Source organism: Capricornis sumatraensis, chromosome 14, assembly GCF_032405125.1.
Source record: "Capricornis sumatraensis isolate serow.1 chromosome 14, serow.2, whole genome shotgun sequence".
Lineage (NCBI taxonomy): Eukaryota > Metazoa > Chordata > Mammalia > Artiodactyla > Bovidae > Capricornis > Capricornis sumatraensis.
This window is the reverse complement of record NC_091082.1, coordinates 34715689-34737613: the sequence shown is the minus strand read 5'-3', so window position 1 is coordinate 34737613 and position 21925 is coordinate 34715689. Positions and strand designations below refer to the sequence as shown.

At 41.7% G+C, this 21925-nt stretch overlaps 1 non-coding gene across 1 annotated transcript; it reads left to right on the top strand.

Annotated features, from left to right (window-relative positions):
- The first annotated feature begins 4843 nt into the window (after positions 1-4843).
- On the top strand, positions 4844-4916 carry TRNAG-CCC (transfer RNA glycine (anticodon CCC)). Its single transcript has one exon. It is a non-coding gene; the product is annotated as a tRNA-Gly (tRNA).
- The last annotated feature ends 17009 nt before the right edge of the window (positions 4917-21925 follow it).

Below are 21925 nucleotides of genomic sequence, written 5' to 3'. Positions count from 1 at the left end.
TTGTATAAATAGAATCATAAGTGCCGGGCAGAGGAAGATGAATGAGACATGATCCACTGTCTGGCACAAGGTTTCTCAGCTTTTAAGTCTGTGTCCTCTTTGATAACGATGGCAATCTCATATCCTGTCCTGATTTACAGGGTAAGTCTATAGCAAGGCATGACCCCCTGCCTCCTGCTTTCTTAAGACTTTGACAAACGCTGCTTCTTTGTATTCTCTGCAGCCAAGAAGACCTTATTGAACATTATTTTCAGATGTATCAAAAATATATAGAAAAGGAAAAACTTTCCTTTTTTCCAATATAAAATTATATTACAACATTATAATGTGATTTCAAGTTACATAGTTCATGTCTCCAAATTTTGAAAAGTTCCCATCTTGGGGGTGGGGGTAGGAGAAGGGAATGGTCCTTACCTTTGAGAATTACTTGTCTATTCTTTTTTTCTTTTTTCCTGGCTATGGGTGCAGCTTGTAGGATCTTAGTTCCTCAACCAGAGATTGAATTCAGTCCATGGAAGTGGGCTTCTCAGATGGTGCTAGTTACAAAGAACCCACCTGCCAACGTGGGAGATGTAAGAGATACGGGTTCAATCTCTGGGTCAGGAATGGCAACCCACTCTTGAATACTCTCCAGTATTCTTGCTTGGAGAATCCCATGGACAAAGGAGCCTGAGGCTACAGTCCATAGTGTTGCAGAGTCGGACACAACTGAGGCGACTTGGCATGCATGCATGCACAGCAGTGAAAGCAGAGTCCTACCTGCTTGACTGACAGAGAAGTCCCGTCACTTGCCTGTTCTAATAATCACAGGAACATCAGATGACTACCCGTTGGCATCGATCTGCCAGAGGACATTCTGGGAAGAGTTGTGCAGCCTTTTGCCTCATCCTGCCTCATTTAAAGAGCTTGGCCTTTTACGAGTGCCAAACATTTAATGATCACAGACCAAAGCAATTACTCATGTCTTTGTTTTATATCCTTTGGCTTCCTGATATTATTTTTAATAGTTCTTCCATAATCACGTAATAGTTCATTTATAAGGTCATTGGGATCCAGGAAATAATGAGCATTCAAATAGGTTTACCAGAGACTTCAGGTCCTTATACAGGCAGGGCATTCCCAGCTGGGGTGTTGTGGGATTTAGTTTTTATAGCAAAGAAATTACAAAGTATCATATTGCAGCTGCAGAAGAACAACGTATACCTATTGGAATCTAATGCGTTCTAACAGAACATTGAAATTCTGACGAGTGGGAGGGCAGCGTAGAGGGCAGTAGCTGTGGAGGAGGGCTAGTTTGTCAGAAGGAAACAAGCAGTTGATTTATTCAAGGAATAAGTAAATGTTGTTAGGAACATCCTCCTTTTCTTCCTCCTCCTCCTCCTCTTTATGACAGTAATTGTCAGAATGACTTTGTACTAGGTTTTCATTTTCAGCCCAAGATTTTATAGCTTTTTCACTAATGTTCACATACCAAAGAGCAGGTATTAGAGTAGGAGGAATAAAAAATATATATTGAGAAAGGGAAAAAAGGAAAAAAGAGAGAGAAGCTAGACATTGATTCGTTTTTCTAGTTACTATAAAATCTGTGCCTGTGTTGAGCCATCAGCAGGGAGCTGGATAACGTTACGTTAGTGCCTATAGATGTTTCTGTGGCTGTTGATGACTATATCACACACTATTTCCTTTGTGAGAGCTTGCAGGAAAAAGGTTTTCTCTGGTTTTAACTGGGAACGGTTGCTCTTTTCCTGTGCAACAGATTGCCTTGAATTTCTGAGAGTCCTGTGTGTCATGTAATGGATCATATATTTTTTTTTTTCCATTCTAGAATCTTGAGTTCAGAATTTGTGACTCCCAGTGGCTCTACCCAGTGAATAAGCCCTCCTAGCCTCCTTCTACTTTTTGTACCCTGATTGTATCTTCATTCTGATTTCCTCACTTGATTTTATTTTTTTACAGGGTATTGTAGGAGTATTGAGACACGCAGTATCCTTTTTGAAAACAAAGGCATATAAGTAAACAGTAATTAAAAACCTGAGGAGGAGAAATGCTTTGCTAGTAAGGGACCTTGGACAGTTGTCTCGTGGTTTTGCAGTCTGAGTTTTTGTTGGAAGTGTTAGTACTTTAAGGCACCGATTCTGGACTCTGGCCACTGGGGTACTTCCTGTTTGATCTAAGGGAAGTCATTTAACTTTTTCATGCCAGTAGTTTTCTGCTTAAGCTGATTCATGTAATTTTTTTCATTTACCATTATTATTCAGGAATCCATTTATTTGCTTTAATCTTCTAGGTTCTCTGTGTCCAGGGCATCACTGTCTTTTAGTCACAACATAGTCAGTGTATTAGTTATGTGCATTCTATGTAACAAATTATCCCCAAATTTAGCAAATTAAAGCAATACATATTTATTATGTCATAGTTACTGAGAATCTGGAATCTCTGATGGACTTAACTGGTCCTCTGCTTCAGAATTTCTTACAAGGCAGAAATCAGGGTGTTATCTGAAGGCTCAACTGGGGAGGCATCAGGTTCCAACCTCACACACATGGTGGTTGTTCTTTGGGGCTTTTCTAAAAAACTGAAGTATAACTGATCTACAATTTTGCATTGGTTTCAGGTGTGCAGCAAAGTGATTATGATCATATATCGATGTCTATCTGTCTATTATTTCTTCTTCTTATTTTCCATTATGGACTGTTACTGAATATAGTACCCTGTGCTATATGGTAAATCTTCATGGTTTATTTTATATATGGCAGTATGTATCTGCCAATCCCATACTCCTAATTTATCTCTTCCCCTCTTTCCCCTTTGGTAACCATAAGTTTGTTTTTTTATGTCTGTGAGTCTGTCTGTTTCTGTTTGTAAATAAGTTCAGTTATATTATTTTTTAGAGTTCACATGTGAGTGATATCATATAGTATTTGTCCAACTCTGCCTGATTTGCTTTAGTTAGTATGATACTCTCTAGACCCATCCATGTTGCTGCAAATGGCATTATTTCATTCTCTTGTATGGCCAAGTAATATTCCATTATATTCATATGTACACATTTTCTTAAACCAGTCGTATGTTGATGAGCACTTGAATTGTTTCCATGTCTTGAATATTGTGAATGATGCTGCTGTGAACATTGAGGTGCACGTATCCTTCAGAATTAGAGTTCTATTAGTAGTCTTTTCCAGATATACCTCCAGGAGTGGGATTGTTTAATCATATGGTAGCTCTATTTTTAGTTTCTTTTTTTTTTAACCTTCTTTAAAATATTTTTATTGAAGTATCGTTGATTTACAATATTATATTAGTTTCAGGTATACAACAGAATGATTCAGTATTTTACAAATTTGTTTTGTTGTTTAATCACTGATTCTTTACAACCCCATGAACTGCAGCCTGCCAGGTTCCTCTGTCCATGGGATTTACCAGGCAAGAATACAGGAGTGGGTAGCCATTTCCTTCTCCAGGAGATCTTCCTGACCCAGGGATGAAACCCGTTTCTCCTGCATTGGCAAGCAGGTTTTTTACCACTGAGTTACCTGGAATGTAATATATTATAATATTATAAATGGAATATAATCTATAAAATGGGTTTCCCAGGTAACTCAGTGGTAAAAATATTTTTAGTTTCTTAAGGAACCTCCATACTATTTCCCATAGTGGCTGCACCAATTCACATTCCTCCCAACACTGTAGGGAGGGTTCCCTTTTCTCCACACCCTCTCCAAGTCTACATTTATTAGCTGTAGACTTTTTGATGATGGCCATGGCTCACTATAGTTTTGATTTGCATTTCTCTAATCATTTGGATTCTGTGATTATGGTTTGTGTGTCTGCCCTCTGATGCCTCTCACAACACCTACCGTCTTACTTGGGTTTCTCTTACCTTGGACATGGGGCATCTCTTCAGGGCTGCTCCAGCAAAGCGCAGCCGCTGCTCCTTACCTTGAACGAGGGGTATCTCCTCACAGCCGCCCCTCCTGACCTTGAATGTGGAGTAGCTCCTCTCGGCCCTCCTGCGCCCGTGCAGCCACCGCTCCTTGGACGTGGGGTTGCTCCTCTCGGCCGCCGCCCTGACTCCTGAACGAAGATCATGGCATCAGGTCCCATCACTTCATGGGAAATAGATGGGCAAACAGTGGAAACAGTGTCAGACTTTATTTTGGGGGGCTCCAAAATCACTGCAGATGGCGATTGCAGCCATGAAATTAAAAGATGCTTACTCCTTGGAAGGAAAGTTATGACCAACCTAGATAGCATATTCAAAAGCAGAGATATTACTTTACCAACAAAGGTCCGTCTAGTCAAGGCTATGGTTTTTCCAGTAGTCATCTATGAATGTGAGATTTGGACTGTGAAGAAAGCTGAGCACCAAAGAATTGATGCTTTTGATCTGTGGTGTTGGAGAAGACTCTTGAGAGTCCCTTGGACTGCAAGGAGATCCAACCAGTCCATTCTAAAGGAGATTAGTCCTGGGTGTTCTTTGGAAGGAATGATGCTGAAGCTGAAACTCCAGTACTTTGGCCACCTCATGCGAAGGGTTGACTCATTGGAAAAGACTCTGATGCTGGGAGGGATTGGGGGCAGGAGGAGAAGGGGACAACAGAGGATGAGATGGCTGGATGGCATCACCAGCTCGATGGACATGAGTCTGAGTGAACTCCGGGAGTTGGTGATGGACAGGGAGGCCAGGTGTGCTGCAATTCGTGGGGTCGCAAAGAGTCAGACACGACTGAGAGACTGAACTGAATTGAACTGAATAATTTGGATTCAGTTCTTCAAGGGTTGTTGGACTGACGCCTCCCTCAGTATTTTGCCATTTGCTTTGTTAAAATCAGTAATAGGGAATTCCCTGGTTGTCCAGTGGCTAAGATTTTGCACTCCCAATGCAGGGGGCCTAGGTTCAATCCCTGGTCAGGGAACTAGATCCCACATGCTGCAACAAAGACTTTGCATGCCCCAACTAAAGATACTGCCTGCCACAGCTAAAAATAAAAAAGGATCCTTCATGCCACAATGAAGGTCATAGATCCCATGTGCTGCAACTAAGACCCAGTACAGCTAAATAAATACTTTTTAAAAAACCCAGTAATAGAATTGTTCCGCTAGCAAGATGAAAGTCACAATCTTTTGTAACCTAATGTATAATACTCTGTCTGATCTTTGTTCCTGTTTCCTGGAACATAACCTCTAAAGCCTTGGAATTTCCTGAGTTATAGGAATGCCTTTGTTATTCATGGTGGGACCCTCAACCATACCTGAGTTCATGAGGTGACTCAGGATGGAAAGTCAGATTAGAGGGTTCGAATTTTCAGCTCAACCTCTAGGGAGAGAAAGGGGTTGGAAACAGAGTTCAGCCGATGATTAGGTCAACCCAGCACAGGTAATGAAATACCGGTAAAAACTTTGGCAACTGAAGTTCAGTGAGCTTCCTTGTTAGTGAACACCTTGATGAACCAAGAGGCTGCTGTGTCCTGATTCTATAGGGAGAGGACATGAGAACTCTGCATCTGGGACCCTCCCCCAACTTTGCTCTGTATGTCTCTCCATTTGCCTGGTCCTCATTTGTATGCTTTGCAGTAAAACTGTGAAAGTAGAACACTTCCCTGAGTGTTGTGAGTTGTTCTAATGAACTGTTGAACCTGAGAGGGTCTTGTGAATCCTAGGATCTGGAGCCAGTTGCTCAGAAGGACCAGTGGCTTGGGGATGCCCAAACTTGTGACTGGCATCTAAAGTGTGGGCAATCTCGTTGGGGTCTGTGCCTTTAAATCTGTGGACTCTGTAGCCCCTCCAGGTGGTTAGTGTCAGATTGCATTGCAGTATTGCACCCAGTCATGACATCCCATCACTTTTGCTATATTCTGTTGTTTAGCAGCAGTCGGAAGGTTCAGCCCACACTGGAAGGGAGAGGGCTGCTTAAGCATGTGAACTCCAGGAGGCAGAGAACATTGGCAGCCTTGCCAGAAGTTTTTGATCACAGTCAGTGTAGCCTACAAAATAAGGTTACTTGTCTTTGAACATTTTGATTGATTAGATGCACATGAGGTCATGGATTGTGACATGTTAATGCTGGAAAGGACCTTAGGTTTTGTCTAGTCTAGTTCAACCCTCTTGTTTTACAGATGAGAAAAATCAGGCATAGTGTGCATAGGTATCTTGCTTGAGAGCATGCAATGAGCCAGTGTCAAGGTCAAGACAAGAACTCAATGCTCTTTTCCCAATACCATGCTAGTTTAATCTAACCACTGCGTAAATCAAAACTGCTATAGATAAATGTGTATGCTTAGTCACTCTGTCATGTCCAACTCTTTGTGACCGCATAAACTGTAGCTCTCCAAGCTCCTCTGTCCATGGAATTTTCTAGGCAAGAATACTGGAGTGGGTTGCCATTTCCTCCTTCAGGGCTATCGATAAATAGTTATATTGATTAAAACACATTCACAAAGTTTATGGACTCCTTAGCTGAGACAGAAAACTCCAAGGATGAGAAGATTCAGGTAGGGTCAAAGATTTTGCAAAAGGCAAAGATTTTAACTGACAGAAAATTGAAAAAACTCTGTTTCCTGGACATGATGCTGTGATTTTTTTAAAAATTTAGACAATTGAATTAAGAAGGAGGCAAACAAAATGTAGAAGCCAAAGAAAATTAAGCTTCAGACTCACAGTTTACAGTATTAGTCATGCTCTCTAGACTGGTCCATACATGAATTCAGCTTCTTGATTAGTGTCGTGATCAGTGGCAGGGGAGTTCTAGAACCTGTACTGAAACAAATGTTGCACAGCTCACAACATGCTAGCAGAAATTTTATGATATGATGAAGTGGTTCGACTTTAAATTCTTATTTAAGAAAAAAATGTTGTTAGGACATAATAAAGAAGCTAATTGTGGCTTCTCTAATTGGGTTTACAAAATAGCTTCAATTCTGACCTCTGATCAGGTTGCCAGGAAACAGCAGATTTTGGTATTGCAGGATTTGGAGAGAGTGGGCTGGAAGCAATGGTCTGCTTCATTTTCAGCAAAGGCACAGGGCAGCTGGCACAATCAAGGTAAAATTCAAACAATAATTCAGGACTAACAGGGGCTTTGGCTTCCAAAGGCATGTTTGGAAGAAAGGACTTCTTATAGCAGAGTGTAGTCATGTCACTGATCATAAACAATGTCACTAACCATAAACAACGTCACTAACCCTATCATCTTTACCAATAAGACTGTGCCCTTTGGTGTGTAATTCACAACTGATACTCCCAGCAGTGTTATCTCTCTTACCACATTCAAAGTGAATCTGTTGTTCCATTCCAATAAAGTTACTCAGAGTTCCTTAGTCGGGGAACCCAACCTCGTATGGGGTTCACCTATGGTGGTTGTTCCCAACCTCAGGGCCTTAGACCAGTACCCCCTGTCAGATTGGTGGCAGCATTAGATTAGAAATAAAGTGCAAAATAAATGTGATGCGCTTGAATCATCCTGAAACCAGGCCTCTCATCCCCAGGCCATGGAAAAATTGTCCTCCATGAAATTGGTTCCTGGTGCCAAAAAGGTTGGGGACCACTGACCTATGACTGCTATGTTACCTATGACATTTTTGTCCTTGGGTTGAATCCTCCTACAATGCAGGAGACCCCTGGTTCAATTCCTGGGTCGGGAAGATTCTCTGGAGAAAGGATAGGCTACCTCCTCCAGTATTCTTGGGCTTCCCTTGTGGATCAGCGGGCGAAGAATCCACCTGCAATGGAGGAGACCTGGGTTGGGAATATCCCATGGAGAAGGGAAAGACTACCCACTCCAGTGTTCTGGCCTGGAGAATTCCATGGACTGTATTGTATAGTCCATGGAGTAGCAAAGAGTCAGACACGACTGAGCGACTTTTACTTTCACATTCCCTATTCCATCTAAATCTTCCTCATTTTTCTGGACCAGGTAAAGTGTCTTCCTCTCTGGGAAAACTTCACATATGACTCCACTTTATCACTGAACAAAAGGCTAGCATTGTGCTAAGCGCTTTATAAATATTAATTCAATCCTTACTGTAGCTTTCAGAGGTAAATCCTATTGTTACTGACTGTCAAATGAAGGCTCGGGGAAAGGAGCATTTTGAAAAGGAAAGAAAAAACTCATTTACAAAGAATGCAGGAGAGGCAAACTCAAGGAGGTCTGGCTCAGCAAACCCAAACACAGAATTTAAAGGGATAAAACCTAAAGGTTACCAAGATTACATATCTGTTGACTATATAAAAACAACTTTCTCACATGATTATCATATTCTCAAAAGTTATGATCTCTCTTCAGACAACAGCATTGCATGAAATAAGAGAGAGCATCACTTTTTTAAAGGGAGTTTATGGAAAATATTCAAGATTTTGTTATTTGGGGGGAAGAATCAGACTTAGTTTTGGTTTATCTCAGACTCACAGTTTTTGTTCATCTGAGTTTGGAATGTAAAGTACAGAATCGTGTTGAAAACAAGGCAAATTATAAATTTTTTGCTTCTGCATTATCCCCCCTCCCAACCTTGGCTCATTGCAGATCAGGAAACTGAGGTAAAGTCATATGTTTCTGGTTGTAGGGGTAGCAGATGGGAGAGTGGATTTGGATACAGGTGGCCAGGTTCCACTGGGTAATGATACCTGCCCATTCTCAAGGGTACCTCCTTCTTCGGAAATTTACTAGCTACTTCCTGCCTGTCATTTAATGATGCCTGTCTGTGTTAGCCCCTCAGTCGTGTCTGACTCTTTGCAACTGCATGGGGTGTAGCATGCCCAGGTTCCTCCATCCATGGAATTTATCCAGGTAAGAATATTGGAGTGGGTTGCCATGTCCTTCTCTGGGGGACCATCCTGACCCAGGGATTGAACCTGGGTCTCCTGCATTGCAGGCAGACTCTTTACCGTCTGAACCACCAGGCAAGCCCTTAATGATGCATGACCCTAGACTATTATTTCATGTTGCATATGTGATTGTCCTCTTTCTCCACCGGCCTGAAGGACCCTTACTAGCTAGGATTTTGTGATGCTGGCATTTGATAGTGCTAAGCACACACAGCTGTTGCTCTATAAATATTCAAGAATGGGTGAATGACCTCTGGGCCCATTTCCACTTGTAAAAACTGGTGGGTGACTACTCATTATTTATCAAACCTATTCATGCTCAGGGTTTTTGAAAATACATGCAGCATTATTTTGAACAAATAATTTGAGCAAAATGTTGAAAATTTGAGCAAAATGTTGAAAATTGAGATTTCTGTGAGGATCCAGAAAGATCTGCTCTAGGCTTGGGAATGTTCCCATTTACATTGAAATACTCACCAGGACTTCTGAAATGTCACTGAAGGTCAAAATTTGAGGTGACACAGAGAGCTGCTGCCATCCAGGGACATGGTTTCAGCCAGTACCCATAGCAGTGACCGAGGAAAAATGGCTTAATCTTCCTAGGCTCTCATTTCCCATAACACAAGCTTAAGAACCCATCAGTATAATGATCTCCCCAAAGAGCTGAGGTGAGAAATGTCAGAAATAAGCTTTTCAAGTGAAAGAGATTCACAATAATAAACTTTTGCTAAAAAGCCTTCAATATACTTAACAGGCTAGAAAAAGAACCATCTTTTCTTTTCCGGTGAAAAATAACATTTTCTTAGCATTATCAAGAGCTGATTGCTGGTTAGTTGTTCCCTATTCATGGGTTATTTTATGACAGGATTTTAAACTCTTGTAATAAATGGTTTCTATCAAAAAGCTTGGCACGTCCTCACATCACAGAGTTATCGCCAACGGTACAACCTTCATCTCTACAGCTTAAAAAAAACCCCTAACTTCCTCTAAGTATTTACATAGTGCTTAGTATACTTTACTTGCAAAATGCTGGCTTCAAAATGCATACTTTGGATGCCATTCTTTTGACGCAGAGAATTTCATAATGTTATTTTAACATACTAGGGTATGGTACTCCTTTTCCCCTTGAATAATTTTTTTCCCAGTCAGTAGAAATCCCTTTCTATGAGAAGTAAAGAAACCCACACACGTTGTTTAGCTTCTCTCTGAACATATTATAGGACCATGCTACCTAATTTTTTAATAAGCCAAATTCTAAGTAATACACAACCAAGCAAAAAGGAAACTAATTATGGTACAAGAATGACCTCTTTAAGGAAGCCGCAAAAACACGCCATTATTCTACTTTGGGGTAAGTCAAGAGATGTGGCATTGGCAGCCAGTGAAAGAGTTGCTCTAGCCTTGGGCAGTTATTGAAATTGTTCCGCTTTGCTACTGACTATTGGTTTTGGCTTTTATTTTTCTTTATTTTTCCTCTTTCTCTTCGACTAGTTCAACTTCAAGGGAACTATTTCATGTTCCTCTATCCCATGATCAAAAATTCCCCAAATGTTCTTGGGGGTCTTTCGAGGCTGAGTTTTTGGCTGCCTTCAATCCTAGCTTGTTGAGTATCTAGGTTGTGTTCAGTTTCACCACCGGCCGTGTGATTATGGCTCGAGCCGCTCCATGGAAAAGGTCTGATGAGCCAGGACACCACACACAGGGGGACACAGCATGAGCACCTACAGTGAAGTTCAGCGGCAGGTGTTCTGAAAGCATTGCTGTCCTTTCTGTCTTCTAGCAGCACATCCAGGCCTGGCCTAATCTCTCTGGCCACAATAACTCGGGCTTGGCCAGAGTACTTTCACCCTTTGTTCAGGGATCAGTATACATCTCAAGCAAGGGTAATCTGAGTCTTTCCCAGGATTCTTCTCTTGAGCCAGGAAAGACTTATCCCTTATTTTGAATCCCAATGTGGAGAAACCTCCTCCTATAGTAGGAGAGAAAAAGACCAACTCACAGAGAGAATCTGCAGATAGAGGAAGAGGATGAGTGTTGAGAGCTCTGTCTACAGTTGAGACCTATTCCATTCTTGGGCACCTGTCAGCCAATAAATCCCCATTTCTGTTAGCTGGTTGGAACTGGAAACCTATCATTTGTAACAAGTTGAGTCATGATGAATGGGGGAATTAAGACAGATATTGTCTCAGCTTTGGTAGAGCTTACTGTCTAGTGGGAGAGTTCTAGAAATTGGAGTACATGTGCTGGATGCTTCAATGGTGTGTGAGAGGAACTCCCCAGTAGGGGAAACCACCCTGGTGTAGGAAGTCAGGGGGTGTTTTGCACAACCACTTCCTGAAGCATGCACAGGAATTAGGCAGGGGAAAAGGGGTAAGAGTGTGAAAGCTCAGTGGAGAGACAGCAAGGTAAAATGGAGACAACACTGTACATACCATTTTTATGTGGAGGGAAATGAAGCTGAAGAGGCTGTTGAAAAATATATAGTTTCTATCAGACTACTTGGTATTTTGCTAAAACAATGAAAGCCCGTTAAAACATGTCATCAGGGCGATGATCTGATCAGACTTCTAGTTTAGAAAGGGCCATGCAGCTGCTCTATAGAGGGTAGATTAGAAGAGACTAAAGCTGGAGGCAGAAAGGCTGTTGCAGGAGCCTGGGAGAGTGAAGCAGGTCGCCTTGTCTGGACAGCAGGAATGGGATTGGATAAAAGCGAATAAAATCAAGAAGGTGAAACTGACCATCCTTGGTGACTGACCTCTATCCTCTTTCTTCCAAATCCAATTACATGTTCAAGTGGTGGCCCTTAGTCCTTTGCTTTACTTCTGGTTCCTTTCCACTTGGCTTTGAAGTATTGGATGAGTTCTCTTCCCTTTTCACTCATCATTGAAGGATTTTCTTAGCAAGGCTAAATGGGGTTCTCAATTCCTTTTTTTCCCCTTCATTAAATCATTCTGATTTCAAGTAGTTTTTATTTTTATTACAATTTTTGTGCACATAAAGAATCAATTCTTCAGGGCTTGTGACAAAAAATACTGCTTTCTTCTGCATCCTGTTTCTTTCCTTAGAGGCAATAACTTTCAAATCTTTAAGCTGCTTCTTTTAACATATATCTTCCTATCTCTACATGTTGTCATTTGAGATACCGTTTGTATTGTTATTTCTTGGTATTTCCATTTTAGACATTATCTGTTGACTCCTTCCATGAACGGTAAAGATTTAATTCTCTTTCACCACTGCCCTCTGCTACCATATACATACATACATACATATATATATATATATATATATATACACACACACACACACACACACATATATATATACACACACACATACTTACATGTATACGTGTATATCCCATTACCCCATCCCATCTTGGATAGAGGATGATTCCGTGTGTTCACTATTATAACTACATAAATACTATTCACAAATGGACCAGATAGCATACTATGATTATTTACCCTTTCTTGCAGAACTTTTTTTATTTCCCCTGAGGTTAATAATTGTCTTTTAAAGAATTGTTGTTGTTCCTTGATTTTCTTTATACTTGTAATAAATCAACCACAAGCTTTCCACAATTGTCTAAATCTTCTCTTAACACTTGCAACCTCATCTGTCACTTTTATCTTCTTGAAGAATTCTTTCCCTGAGCTTTCTAACTTGCTTCTGTCTGACTTGACTGCTCTCTGTGCTGGCTGCAAGGTGGTCTTCCTGGATTATCTCTGCACCATCATTCTAGGGAGATCCTTTGCTTTCCTCTTGAGTGGGAACTTCTGTTTCTTGTGACTTTCTCTCCCATGGTTGGCTCCTTGTTTGGTGGTGTGCATTCCTTCAGGAGCTTCCTGAGAAACTGTAAATAGGAAGGAAAATTTGGGGGGCATTCATATCTAAAAATATATTTATTTTATCTTTACATGTAATTGATACATGAGATAGAATTTGGGGTTGAAAATCACTTTCCTTCTGAATTTTGAAAGCAGTGCTCCATTTTCTTCTGTTTTCTAGACATTCTGACTCCTGATTATATATGGCCTGTTTTATGAGATCTTTTATGAGTTCTCTTTGTCACTAGCGAACTGAAATGTCACCTTGATTTGTTTTTCTGTGGTTCTATTTTCAGATATTGTGCTGGACATTGGATGAATGCTTTCCATCTAAAAACTTAAGCCTTTCAGTTCCAGGAAATTTTCTTGAATTATTTCTTTGACGATTCCTTCTCTTCCATTTCCCCTGCCCCCATTCTTCCTTTATAGAAACTCTTACTATTCAAATATTATACATTCTTGAATGAACTTCTTTATTTTCTTATCTCTACACTCATGTTTCCCGTCTTTTGATAATTTTTCTCTACTTTCTGAGAAATTTCTTCAACTCGATCTTCTAAACCTTTTATTGAGATTTTCATTTCTGCTAAATGTCTCTAAATATTCTTATTTCATGAATGCAATATCTTCTTAACTTTCTGAGGTTACTAATTATTGTTTTGCAATGTTTTATCTCAGCAACTTTTGTTTCCTTTAAGTTTTATTTGTGTGTGTTTGTTGTGATCTGTTTTTCATGCTGTGGATTTTCCTCAGATGCGTGGTGAGCCTTACAAGTCTTCTTATATTTTAGAGAGGCACCCTTGCAGGCAGTTGGGTAGTTCTGAGTATGTGTGTGGGGTTTGCTTGTGGACTTCACCTAGCTGAGGCATGTCTTTGAGGAAGAGCTGTTTGGGCCCAACTTCCTCCTCACTTCCAGTAGAACCTCAAGCCATCAATTACAGAACATTTTAGGACTTTGAGAGTACACATCAAACTGCATCTTCCCCACTGCTGGCTTAGGATCTAGCTTTCTCTGATGCCCTGAACTACCACTTGTCCATCAGCTTTTCAGATGTCAAAATTTTATTACTGTCGTGGCCTCTCCATTCTCTTTATATTTATGAGTTTGTGGCTTAAACCCCAAATCCCTATTTTGTTGATTTATTGGGGTTTTAAGAGGCAGTAAAAGTAAACACAGGGTTCAGTCTGCTCTCTTAATTTTGAAGTCACTGAACTAGGCTTCCTAGGTAACTCTTTGCTTCATGGGGCCTATTTCCTGTTTCATTTCCTTGAAGGTCCAATACTGATCCCTTTAGCCTTGAGATTTTGCTGTAGAATCTTTCAGCACTAACTAGATGAAATACAGAAGAGGTAAACTTCAAGATTCTTCCTTGGAATAAAAATCCTAATTAAACATGGACTACAAGAGGTGTTGTCTAATGCCCATACACATGAAAAAGACTATAAGATCAGTGTAATTCAATAATGTGATATGACTATTCTTCAAATGCTAATTGATACGTGGGCTGCATTAACAGTAGAATGCTCATAGGGGAGAGGAGATGCTCCTTCTCTCTTTGGTATTCATCTGTGGACTCTCTCATGTCCCCTACTGTATCCTTTGAGAAAGATGATGACAGCACAGAACAGAATAAGACAAGAGTGAAAAGCATGGAGACGGGACTTGAAATCTCAGTGAACAAGGAATGCATGAAGCAACCAACAAGGCTTTGCTTGAGACAGAGAATGTAAGGGAAATGCAAAGAGCTGTCACGTGAATGCGGATAAGATTTGGAGCACGGGAACGTCCCTGGTGGTCCAGTGGCTAAGAGTCTGAGTTTCTAATGCAGGGGTTCCGGGTTGGATCCCTGGTCAGTTCTGTTAGTCAGTTCATTCACCTAGTCATGTCCAACTCTTTGCTATCCCATGGACTTTAGCACACCAGGCTTCCCTGTCCATCACCAACTCCCAGAGGCTACTCAAACGCATGTCCATCAAGACAGTGATGCCATCCAACCATCTCATCCTCTGTTGTCCCCTTCTCCTCTCACCTTCAATCTTTCCCAGCATCAGGGTCATTTCTAATGAGTCAGTTCTTCACATCAGGTGGCTAAAGTATTGGAGCTTCAGCTTCAGCATCAGTCTTTTCAATGAATATTCAGGACCGATTTCCTTTAGGATTGACTGGTTTGATCTCCTTGCAGTCCAAGGGACTCTCAAGAGTCTTCTCCAACACCATAGTTCAAAAGCGTCAATTCTTTGGTGCTCAGCTTTTTCTGTAATCCGACTGTCACATCCATACATGACCACTGGAGAAACTATAGTTTTGACTAGATGGGCCTTTGTTGGCAAAGTAATGTCTCTGCTTTTTAATACTCTGTCTAGGTTGGTCATAGCTTTTCTTCCAAGGAGCAAGCATCTTTTAATGTCATAGCTACAGTCACCATCTGCAGTGGTTTTAGAGCCCCCCCCCAAAAAAAACAGTCTGTTTCCACTGTTTCCCCATGTACTTGCCATGAAGTGATGGGTCCAGATGCCATGATCTTAGTTTTCTGAATGTTGAGCTTTAAGCCTACTTTTTCACCCTCCTCTTTCACTTTCATCAAGAGGCTTTTTAGTTCTTCTTTGCTATCTGTCATAAGGGTGGTGTCATCTGCATATCTGAGGTTATTGATATTTCTCCCGGAAATCTGGATCCCATCTTGTGCTTCTTCCAGCTCAGTGTTTCTCATGATGTACTCTGCATAGAAGTTAAATAAGCAGGGTGACAATATACAGCCTTGACATACTCCTTTCTCAATTTGGAACCAGCTTGTTCTTCCATGTCCAGTTCCAACTGTTGCTTTTTGACCTGGATACAGATTTCTCAGGAGGCAGGTCAGGTGGTTTGGTATTCCCATCTTTTGAAGAATTTTCCACAGTTTGTTGTGATCCAGACAGTCAAAGGCTTTGGCATAGTCAATAAAGCAGAAGTAGATGTTTTTCTGGAGCTCTCTTGGTTTTTCTATGATCCGATGAATGTTGGCAATTTGATCTCTGGTTCCTTTGCCTTTTCTAAATCCAGCTTGGACATCTGGAAGTTCATGGTTCATGTACTGTTGTAGCCTGGCTTGGAGAATTTTGAGCATTACTTTTCTAACATGTGAGATGAGTGCAATTGTGCAGTAGTTTGAGCATTCTTTGGCATTGCTTTTCTTTGAGATTGGAATGAAAACTGACCTTTTCCAGTCCTGTGGCCACTGCTGAGTTTTCTAAACTCCAAACTCTGATCCCTGGTCAGGGAAATAGATCCCACATGCTGCAACTAGTTTAGCCAAATAAATGAATTAATAATTTTTTTTAAATTTTGGATTATGTTGTCGAGGAGGAAGGATTTGGACTGAGGATAGAAAATACAAAGAGAAAGGTTCAAGATAAAGATCTTTCTCTGGTTATGGCTTCATTGCCTGGTTTGCCCCTGATTCTGGTAGGCCTCTTCTGTGGTATGAACATCTTCTTGTACTTATTGAGCACCTGAAGATAGGCCACCTGATGCGAAGAGCTGACTCATTGGAAAAGACCCTGATGCTGGGAGGGATTGAGGGCAGGAGGAGAAGGGGACGACAGAGGATGAGATGGCTGGATGGCATCACCGACTTCATGGACATGAGTTTGAGTGAGCTCCTGTAGTTGGTGATGGACAGGGAGGCCTGGCGTGCTGCGGTTCATGGGGTCACAAAGAATTGGACATGACTGAGCAACTGAACTGAGCTGAACTGAAAGACAGGAGAAACCATATATGGGTAGGGAGGGAAAAAGGGATAGGTGATATGGGAACTCTCCGGACTAATCTGTTCAAATTTTCTACAACTTTGAAACCATTCTAAAAACTGAAATATGCTGGGACTTCCCTAGTGGTCCGGTGGCTAAGACTCTGCCTCACAATGCAAGGAAACTGGGTTTAATCTCTGGTCAGGGGTCTAGATTCAAAATGCCGCAACTAAAGATCCTGTATAATGCAAGAAGGAAATGGCAACCCACTCCAGTGTTCTTGCCTGGAGAATCCCAGGACAGGGGAACCTGGTGGGCTGCCGTCTATGGGGTTGCACAGAGTCGGACACGACTGAAGCGACTTGGCAGCAGCAGCATAGTACAATGGAGATCAAATGTCCTGTGTGCCACAACTAAGACTTGGTGCAGACAAATAAATATTTTTTTAAAACCCTAAGATTTGTTAGTAATAATTAAAAAAAGAAGACCTTTCTCCTGATAAGAGTTGTTGGGAAAGGGCATGGACTGGCTGGGGAGAGGCTGTCCTTTATGTCTTGAAAGGTATGGTTGAATTAAGAAGCTTCCAGGATCCTTTCCAGACTTGTGGTTCTATCTCAAGGTCAAAGAATCATTCAGAACTGGAAGTGCTATAAACGTGGTTCAGAATCACCTTCCTTAACTTTTTGACAAAGGAATTGAGGCAGATCAGTTCCTGAGCAAGTTCTCCAGCCAAGCCTTCTAGTTCCCCACCTGGCATTTCTCTTGGTCTTCCAGACTACTTTTATTTTAAGAACCTTAACATATTTGAACAGTTACAATAATAGCTTCCCCATGGAATGAAACTAATTTGACATACAATGGTTTTGTGTTTGTGGATGATAAAGTGCTTCCCAGAATTTACATACTTCATTGAGTCTCTCTCCCACTGTCAGCCCAGTAGCAATTCCCTGACTGTGTATTTTTTGCTGTGTAACCCAGGGTGCATTTTGAGGGCTATGCTCCCTGTTCTGTGATCTAGGTTTGAAAAGTCTATCGCTCATTACTGTCCTGAATGAACCACATAGATATAATAAATGAAACCTAAGGCCTTACAGCAAGTCATATGTCCCCTCATTTGGACATTTGTATGATCACTGAACCCTTGGCTGGTCTGTGCTTATTTATCATGAACTCTGGTCTTGACCATTTCAGTCTATGAACATCTCCATCCTCCCCAGACTGTAAGGACTGGCCTTCCAGGAACCCAACAATCAGAATTAAAAATCAGGTGGAAGGCAAGGACCGACATAGGTAGAACTGATAGGTATTTAGTCAGACATGAGTGGGTCCATGCATTGTTCTGGATGGAGTCGTCTTCCCCTCTCCAACCTGTACTGCTGCTGCTGCTAAGTCGCTTCTGTTGTGTCCGACTCTGTGCGACCCCGTAGACGGCAGCCCACCAGGCTCCGCTGTCCCTGGGATTCTCCAGGCAAGAACACTGGCGTGGGTTGCCATTTCCTTCTCCAACCTGTACACTGGTGATCCAAACATGCCCAGAGATCCTCCCCTTTTCGTGGTCCAGGACTGCTAAATTTCCAGCTTTATCAAAACCAAACAAGATAAAACCCACCAGCACAGGTTGGTGGAGGTGCAGCAAGACCTAAAAGGTGACTCAAAGTAACCCGGGGCTCCTCATGCTATATTTGTAATAAAGTAGCATTGTAGTTTTTGACCACCTCCACGGCGTTCACTCCTTCAGAATGGGTTGGTTGGATCTCCCCGCAGTCCAAGGGACTCTCAAGAGTCTTCTCCAACACCACAGTTCAAAAGCATCAATTCTTCGGTGCTCAGCCTTCTTCACAGTCCAACTTTCAGGTCGCAAAGAGTCGGACATGACTGAGCAACTGAACTGAACTGAACTGATGGCTATCACTTGGGTGCTTATGGATAAATGCCCATATACAAGGAGAAAACATATAACCTAAAACTGTCAGTCAACTTGTCAATCAAATGACACAGTACAGAGGGAGGGACTTTCTACCACTCAGAGAAACCTACTCTATCCCCATTGCCGGCTGCGTTCTGGTATCCAGACAGCCTGTTCTCCTTCTGTTTTGGGAGTATACTATCACTTTGCTTAATACAACTCTTGCTACTTGAAACTGCTCTATACGTCCCATCTGAATTCTTTCCCTCTAGAGCACAAGAACCAAGGAAATCACCATTCTGCCAGTAACAGCACAAGTGTTAAGGAATATGCTGTTGCTAGAGGTCAAGAAGAGATCAGGAAGCTGGGGGTGGGGTAAATCACAAGTTATAGGACAGGCAAAGAGTCTCAAATCCAAGCACATCGGAAAATCAGGCCCAAAGGCCAGCACGCAGAACACTGTGATGGAAACCTCCCCCTGGGGCAAATCAGAATCTAGGTGTACATGGGCTTGAAACTCATTTGTCACTGGCACTACCTGGTCAGAGAGGGGATCAGATTCTTGGTAGGGTCTGCGGATAGAATTAGAGAATAGCTTTGAAAAATGTCATACTTCCTTCTAACTGACTAAGGAAAAACCTCTGTGGTGATAGTTACAATACATGCTCAGTTGTGTCCAACTCGTTGTGACCTTTTGGACTATAGCCCACCAGGCTCCTCTGTCCATGGGATTTTTCAGGCAATAATACTGGAGTGGGTTGCTATTCCCTACTCCAGGGGATCTTCCTGATCCAGGGATCAAGCCTGTGTCTCCTGTGCCTCCCACATTGCAGGAAGATTCTCTATCTGTTGAGCCATCAGGGAAGCCCTGATACTCATGATACTTTGTGATTACAGGGTACTTCTAGAAACATCATTTAATTCATTCCCTTAAATTTCGATTGGAGAAAGCAATTTCATTCTTGGAAAGTAAAGGGCAGTTGTGATTTTAAATTCCTATGCTGCAGTTTTAGGAACAGATGGGGCAAATTTCAGAACAGCTTTTCCTGACCATCAGAAGTAAACCAACACCCCTAATAGCAAGGTCTTGTTTTTTATCTTCTCCTTTCTCTTTGTCTGTAGGTAAAAGCAGAATAGCACCAATCTTTTTGATTGGACAAAGGTCAGGAGGTTACAGTAGAGAATAATAGTCAGTGAGTAACAAGAATAGACAAAATATTAATTCCTTCATCCGCAGGATGGGTGACCACAGATGAAATGTCCTGTGACCCATGACCAGGCCACGGAGTTATCCTAGCTTGAAATGACAGGCTTTGATTAAAGTAAATCACAAGGTGATGAAAGGAGACCAGAAAAGCAGCACTGACCTTCTTATTTATAAACCTTTCCATCTTCTTAGCTTAGGCTCATTTTAGGAAGTATAATTGTTCCTCTTGATCCAATCAAATAGGAGTTTCTTTTCTTACATTTTTGGCAAGACTTGAATATGCTAACCTTATCCTAGGAGACTTCCTGATTATCTTTGAAATGAGAGAGGGAGGCAAACATTAGAGAATTAAAAAGAAAAAACCCAGTGGTTGGAAAAAAATTTTAGAGATTATTTAATTGAACTCTGCTGAGTAGCAGCTTCACTTGAAACCTGAACTATTTCAGGAAATGGAATTTATTTTCTTAAAAACTCTCAAGGAAAGACTTATAACCATTTTAGGCACTTAGGCAAGTACTTAAAGGTTAGATTTCATTTAAGTTCATCCCAGTGTTTCTTGCTTCTATAAAGGATTAAACCCAGTCATAGTCTGTAGAGCCCTTTGGGCTTTAAATGATTCCATAGGGAAATTAATTCTTAAAGCTACAAGTTGTACTGCTGCTGCTGCTGCTGCTAAGTCGTTTAAGTCGTGTCCGACTCTGTGCGACCCCACAGATGGCAGCCCACCAGGCTCCCCCGTTCCTGGGATTCTCCAGGCAAGAACACTGGAGTGGGTTGCCATTTCCTTCTCCAATGCATGAAAGTGAAAAGTGAAAGTAAAGTCGCTCAGTCATGTCTGACTCTTAGTGACCCCGTGGACTGCAGCCTACCGGGCTCCTCCATCCATGGGATTTTCCAGGCAAGAGTACTGGAGTGGGGTGCCATTACCTTCTCACAAGTTGTACTACTGTCCTGAAAATTTCACTTGGAACTCGTTTTAGTATTTGTGAAGTGAAGTGAAGTCGCTCAGTTGTGTCCAACTCTTTGTGACCCCATGGACTATAGCCTACCAGGCTCCATCCATTGGATTTTCCAGGCAAGAATACTGGAGTGAGTTGCCATTTCCTTCTCCAGGGGATCTTCCCGATCCAGGGATCGAACCCTGGTCTTCCGCATTGCAGGCAGACGCTTTACCGTCTCAGCCACCAGGGAAGCCTTAGTATTTGTAGTATGCTTTAAACACCAGCCCTAGGGCATTCATACAATGGGCATGGCAGGTTACAGATGAGGAAACCGAGGTGCAAAGAGCTCTGGTAACACTACTAGACAATCTTGCTTTTACAGCGAAGATAATTCTTTCTGGGTAAAGATTTGTCTAGACAGTGGTTTTTGTTAATGCAAAATGAGTTCAAGAAGAGCCTTCAGCCTTTCATTTGCTCCTTATGATCAGAATCTAAGCTGTCAACCTGGCAGTGATGAGTGAGGCTTGCTGTTCACTGTTGCTTGGAACAAATTAATATTTCAGGGAATTTTTCATGATAAAGGTCAATAACTGACTTTGAAAAACTTAAGTAAAAAAAAGGGAAGGAAAATTGCCCTTAAATGTAATCAAATAGCAATGGAATTTTCAGACCAACTGCTTATGTTTGGGATGGTTTAGTGGTTTGCTTAGGTTGTAACTTCCTTCTCACCTTTTATCTTTTACTTCCTTTCAATGTGTGTGCTTAGTTGCTTAGTCATGTCCGACTCCTTGTGACCCTTTGGACTGTAGCCCGCTAACCTCCTCTGTCCACGGGGTTCTCCAGGCAAGAATACTGGAGTGGGTTGCCATTTCCTTCTCCTTTCAATATCCTCTCCAAAAGATGGCATGAGGAGACTTTCTGGGAGGTGAGAGCATGTTCATTGTTTACTTTTGGCAATCTGTCTCTTACAGAGGGCTTCCCCGATGGCTCAGTTGGTAAAGAATCCACCTGCAATGCTGGAGACCTGGGTTCGATCCCTGGGTTGGGAAGATCCCCTGGAGAAGGGAATGGCTACCCACTCCAGTATTCTCGCCTGGAGAATTCCATGGACTGTATAGTCCATGGGGTCACAAAGAGTCGGACACGACTGAGCGACTTTCACTTTTCTTTTACAGAAGGCACTTAGATTTTCTTTTAGGCTTCTGAAGTAATTGCCACCTATTATCTTTTTACTTTAATTTATTTTAAAATTTTATTGAAGTTTCATTGATTTACGATTTGTGTTCATATTTTCTGTACATCAAAGTCACTCAGTTATGCATGTGTGTATATATATACATATCAGTTCAGTGCACTCGCTCAGTCGTGTCCGACTCTTTGCGACTCCATGAACTGCAGCACGCCAGGCTTCCCTGTCCATCACCAACTCCCGGAACTTACTCAAACTCATGTCTATCTAGTCGGTGATGCCATCCAACCATCTCATCCTCTGTCG